This window comes from Mandrillus leucophaeus, unplaced genomic scaffold (assembly GCF_000951045.1).
Source record: "Mandrillus leucophaeus isolate KB7577 unplaced genomic scaffold, Mleu.le_1.0 Scaffold2037, whole genome shotgun sequence".
In the NCBI taxonomy this organism is placed as follows: domain Eukaryota; kingdom Metazoa; phylum Chordata; class Mammalia; order Primates; family Cercopithecidae; genus Mandrillus; species Mandrillus leucophaeus.
Genome location: NW_012102074.1, coordinates 7,774 through 13,804, shown reverse-complemented (window position 1 = coordinate 13,804; position 6,031 = coordinate 7,774). Strand labels below are relative to the sequence as shown.

Sequence of the window (6,031 nt, the reverse complement as noted above, 5' to 3'; positions counted from 1 at the left end):
AGGAGATGATTTCAGAGGATGAAACGTTCAGAACGTGACGGGCCTTAACTCCTGATGTGAAGCACAACGGCAGGGTTTCAAGCGGAAAGTGGCGTTGTGTGATGCGGGTCCCACTGTGACTCTGGTGGCGTGATGCGGGTCCCACTGTGGCTTGGATGGTTGTGCTGAGATTAGACGGGGGGATTCATGAGACAGCAGGGAGATCGTGGGAAAGTTCGTGGAACCACCAGGTTAAAATGTCACGATGGATTAAGCCAGGCACCTACGAGCTATGGACACGAGAAATGCTCTAGATGTTTAATTGTTATAAATGTTTTACTTATTTCTTTTTTAGAGACAGTCTTGCTCTGTCACCCAGGCTGGAGTGCAGTGGCACAATCCTAGCGCTCTCTCACCTCAAACTCCTAGCCTCAAGCACTTCTCCCAGCTCAGCCTCCTGAGTTGCTGGGACGACAGATGTGCCACCACCATGCCTGGCTAGTTCATGTTTTCATAAAGACGAGCTCTGCTGTGTTGCCCAGGCTCATCTCAAACTCCTGGCTTCAAGTGATCCTTGGCCTCCCTAAGTGCTGGGGTCACAGGCATGAACCACCACACCGGCCTGTTTTTAGTGTTTTATACATTTTGGATAAAATGTTTGAATTCGTTTAATATGACAGAGATGTGCTCTCTTCTCCTTAGTGTGGGTTGATTCTAGGAAGTTTTTGGAGTTATGTTTTATATTTTTGGACTTTGAATTAGCAGAATATATTTTTAGACAATATTTGTGTTCACTTATCCTTGGGAAATGGAATAGAATTTAAAAGATCAGGAGGTTAAGACTCACTGACATAGACTTAAGAGTTTTGACCACGGAGTATTTCTGGGAGGCCTGATGGAGGAGGCCAGTCCTTAGCCCCTTTCACAGTAATCTGAATGTATCGATCACAGGGAAATTGGGAGTAAGCCAGTTTAATTTTGATGTTAGTATATAACTTTTTTTAGACTCTATTAATTTGTACTGATTCTACTGGTCACTTTTCAAGGTCATTACAATTCTGGTACCTTTGTGAAACCAGGTATGACTTCAGCATGGTAAAGGACAACTAGCTAAATTTGAATTTCAGATAAATGGTGAACCCTTTTTTTTTATTGTAAGTACATTATGAACTTAAACAGATTTTTTGATTATCTGAAAGTCAAACATAGCTGAGCGTCCTGTATCTTTATTTGCTAAATCTGGCAACGCTAGATAGCGGAGCCAAGGTGTCCAGCAACATGTGAAAGGGGGAAAAAGCCTTGCAGCGCGCCCCTAGGCTCCCCCTTTGATAAATGTTTGAGACTCAAGCCACTGAGGCCTGCCATGCGGGGGAGGGGGGCTAGCTGGGCAGAGGGTGGCAATTTTTACATGTATGGTTCTTTTTGTCTAACATTTGAATCTTCCACCTGATATAAGTTAAAGATAAAATCCCTCCTTAAACTGGCCTGTTGCTGTCACATTCCCATACATCTCCATAGCTTTCTAAGCCTGCGTTTAGCTCTGGCCTCAGTTCCGGTAAACGCTGGCAGACATGTAGCTTGGTGAACCCTGCTCCTGTGTCTCCTGGTGACAAAGCTTCAACCTGCCAACACTTTCCTTGTAATTTCCCTGCCCATTTCCCAAACCTACAGGAGCAGTGGAGAGCAATGCAAGGAGTCAGCTTAGTGTCATAAACCGCTTTTTAAAAATTTAATTCTGGAGTTTTTGCAAATAGTTTTCTTCACCCTCTAACTTACCTGAAGAAAGATCGTCAAAAGGTTAGCAAAACAGCGCAAAGAACACGGAGGAGCCCCAACTTTAGACATACAGTGGCGTAATATAGGCATCGAAGACTTGGAAGAGTTAGGGGGTGAAAGGGAACCGAAGGGTGAGGAATGAATATGAGCACAACCTACGCTATTTGAATTACGGTTACACTGAAGGACAAGACTCCACTATGCAACATATCCATGTCATGACACTGCACTCGTCCTTAAACTTATACAAATAATAAAACATAGGGAACATTTTATTCACGAAGCCCCAAAAGTTATCCTAACCCTTCGTTTCCTCAGTGATTTACTTCACTCCCCTTCATCCATTTTGCCAATGAATCAAGCATCCTGCTTTTCCAACTAGCATTTACTTAACCCTACTAAGGGCTAGATAACATCCTGGATACGAGAAATGCAGCATGGACAGAACAGACATGGTTAAACCCCGTTCTTGGTGTAGGACACAGCAATTGTATCATGCGGTTACCGTAACCTCCAGCAGCACGATGAACACAGACAACACAGAAGCAGCAGTTCTGACGGGGAAACGCAGCCATGGTTTCCGCTTTATGATGCGCATGTCGGTCTGCTCGTTCTTTTCTAGCCTCTACCCTGAAGCTTCATCCTGACGGTACCCTCGGAAGCGTCACCTCCACTGCAGACCTTTCCCATCTTGAACGTGTTCTTGCCTCCTCCCTGGGCCTTGTCTTCCCGCTGCCCTGGGATGCTCGTGGGGCCACATCAATGACCAACACGTCATCCTCTGACTTCACCCTCCCGGGGCTTCTGGTGAAGGGTGAGGCTACGGGGATTGTATTCAGTGATCTTGGCTGTTTTCGCAGTGGCTGTACCTGCAAATTTGGTCATGATATTCTTGGTTCGGGTGGACTGTCGCCCCCACACCCCATGTGCTTTCTGTTCAGCCAGCTGCCCCTCATGGACACCCTTTTCATCGGCACCACTGCCCCAGAGTTCCTGGTGGACGTGGTTCCTAGAGAGCCATTTCCTTTGTGGCCTGTGGCATCCAGATCTTCCGCTACGTGACCATGATTGGTCTGAGTTCTTCCTACTGGGCCTCATGGCCTATGACCGCTGCGTGGCTGGCTGTAACCCTCTGTAACCCTCTGAGACACCCAGTCCTGATGGACCTCAAGATGTCTCTTGCTGGCTGCTCGTGCCCTGTTTGGTGGCTCCCTCACTGGCTTTCTGCTCACTCCCATCACCATGACTGTCCCTGACTGTGGCTCCTGCAGTATCGACCATTTTTTCTGTGAGATCCCGGCGGTTCTCAAACTGGCCTGTGCGGACACGTCCTTGTATGAAACTCGGATGTGCAGCTGCTGTGTCCTCATGTTGCTCATCCCCATCTCGATCATCTCCACCTCCTACTCCCTCATCTTGTTAACTGTCCACTGCATGCGCTCTGCTGAAGGTCACAGACAGGCCTTCACACCTGTTCCTCCCACTTGACTGTGGTTAGCATCTTCTATGGAGCTGCCTTCTACACATACGTGCTGCCCTGGTCGTTCCACGCCCCCGAGCAGGACAAGGTAGTGTCAGCCTCTATTCCACTGTCACACCCGTGCTCAACCCTCTCACCTACAGCCTCAAACAAAGGACATCACAGGGGCATTAAAAAGGGGCTTGCAGGTTCCTCATCTGCTCAGAAAGTCGCCACAAGTGATGCTTAGAGAGTCACTGCCAAGAGGGTAAGGCTCCGAAGACCTTCCTCCGTGTGCCCTGTTTCCCTGGAGATTATTTGGTCAGCTGTCAACGTCTCCTTACTATTGGCAGTTAGGATGATTCACCCTGTCTGGATTCTTGCTCCTCAGGGGAGCAAGGGAAAGATGTTCTGTTATGCAGAGACCTTTCAGTGAAGTATCAAGAATGGTTTATTCAGTTAAATAATTGTTTGTTTTCTCTAGGGAAGAAAAACCCCAGATATTAGAGTTCACAGCAACCTTTCACTCTGAACTAGATCTGCTTCACAATATATGTTCATGTTTAAACAACATAAAATGAAAAAATCTACAAAAGCTATTAAATGTTTACAGTCAAATTCTGTGATTAGTTTTGTAGCAATAGAGTGAAAGAATGTCACTTGTGTATTGACAAAGAAGATAAAGCACACACTTTAGTCATGTTTCTTATTATAGTATTGACCCCAAGTAACTGTAAGCTCTAATATTATCTTTGGATCTCGGACCCTCTTGAATACAGACAGCAGCTGTCAAATACTAGGCCACAAAAAACGCTGGTGAACTGCACAGAACTGAGTACGAATGGGTGGAGGCTCAACATGACACAGCTACGCACAGGGAATAGACTCGAGTACTTAGCATCAAAGAACACGGCTGCCACTTTCCTTGACAGTATTAACAGGACACCAGGTTCATTAACATCCATGGCCAGAAACTTCACTTTCCAAGTTGTGTGTGATTCAACAACAACCCTTAAGGCACTTTGAATTAGGCTGAGTGGGGTGGGAAGTCCTTGGAGTTTTCCATGTGGGTGTTACGTGATAACAGACATGTGTCTAAAAGCATCACTGTGCCTGTGGTGTAGGAAAATAGAACAAAGGGAAAACAGGAAGATAATTCAGGAGGTTTCAAAGATGAGAAACAAGGATGGCTTGGGTAGGGTGGACACCAAAAAGATTTAGCTCATGGATTTGGTGTATGTCAGCAACAGATGTAGAGTGAAGGATAACTTATTGGTTTGGGCCCAAGTGAATAAAAAATGGAATTTTTGAGATTTGGAAAACTACAGTGGCCTTGTAGCAGGAATCAAGAATTCACTTGTCAAGATAATTTGGAAATATCTATGAGGTATTTAAGGTAGGCTGGGTGCACTGACTCACACCTGTAATCCCAGCACTGTAGGCAGCCAAGGAGGGTGAACTGCTTGAGCTCAGGAGTTTCGAGACCAGCCTGCCAACATTAGCAAAACCCCATCTTTACCAAAAATACAAGTATTAGTTGGGTGTGGTGGCACCCACCTGTAGTCCCAGCTACTTGTGAGGCTGAGGTGGGAGGATCACTGGAGGCTGAGAAGTTGAGGCTGCAGTGAACAGTGATGGCACCACTGTGCTCCAGCCTGAGTGGCAGAGTGAGACCTTGTCTCAAAATAAATACATGAAGATATTGGAGCTATATGTAAAGTCAATTGCAGTTCATATCAGAGTTCTGAACATAGATATACATTTAATAATCTTCAGAGTACAAAGTGTTTAAAAAGAGATTTTTTGAGAATTTTCTTACAGCTTGAGACAGATCTGAGGCAGCTGGTGTCACATTGAAAAATTGGAAAAGAGGGTTTTATGAGGTAAAAATCTAAGACAAAGTGTTTAAAAGATAGTGTCGGCAACTGCAACAAGTACAGTTTATGGTTGAAATGAGATTTCGTTATGGTATTTAGCAACACGAAGGTTATTTGTAACTTGGACAATTTGTAATGGAGATGCTTAGAGATGATTCAGGGTAAAATAAAGGGAGAGGAAGTAGATAAGGTGAGTGTAAAGTTTTAGATTTTTTGTAAAGGAAGTGGATTATAACTAGAAGAACATGTGATACCAATGTGTTAATGTTGCTGTCATTGTGATACTGAGTATAAAGTTCAAAGGAATAATTCAGTACAAAAAGAAAATTGATATATGAGAAATGGAGGAAACTTCCAGAAAGATGGCTTTTGAGAGTGGCCAAAAGCATAGAAACGGAGAGACTGACCTTTTGTAGAGCCATGACCAAGTCACTGACAACAACAGGAGGTCAGGCAGAGCACATGTGTCACCACTCGGCTCCCTTCACATGGTTTGTATCTTCAGTGCAGTTAGAATCAATGAGAGCTTCTGGGGAAAGATCAGGGTGGTCCTGTCAAGAGTGTGAGAGAAGAGGATCATCTTGGAGAACAGGTAAGTAGTGAACAAGCTAGTAGAGCTATCTGGATTGTAGGACAACCTTTAGGACTCCCTCATTTGCACTGAATTTATGAATTTAGCACAAATTGTTAGATAATTCATGTGTGTCCAGCATGGTGCCCAGAAAATAGTAGACACTCAATATGTTAACTAGAATTATGTGAAAACCAAGGACAAAATAACATCAACTGCTGTCGTTACTACAAACTTATTCCTTTGTGAGCAAAGTATGTCATATTTATGCTTTTCCAATGCATATAATTTGCAGCATGTAATAGATGTTCAGTAGCTGTTGATTTCAATAAATTTGTCTCTTTGGGCAATTAAAAGTTGTAGTGAGAA

At 44.3% G+C, this 6,031-nt stretch overlaps 1 pseudogene; it reads left to right on the top strand.

Annotated features, from left to right (window-relative positions):
- The first annotated feature begins 2,517 nt into the window (after nucleotides 1–2,517).
- On the top strand, nucleotides 2,518–3,464 carry LOC105539359 (annotated as a pseudogene).
- The last annotated feature ends 2,567 nt before the right edge of the window (nucleotides 3,465–6,031 follow it).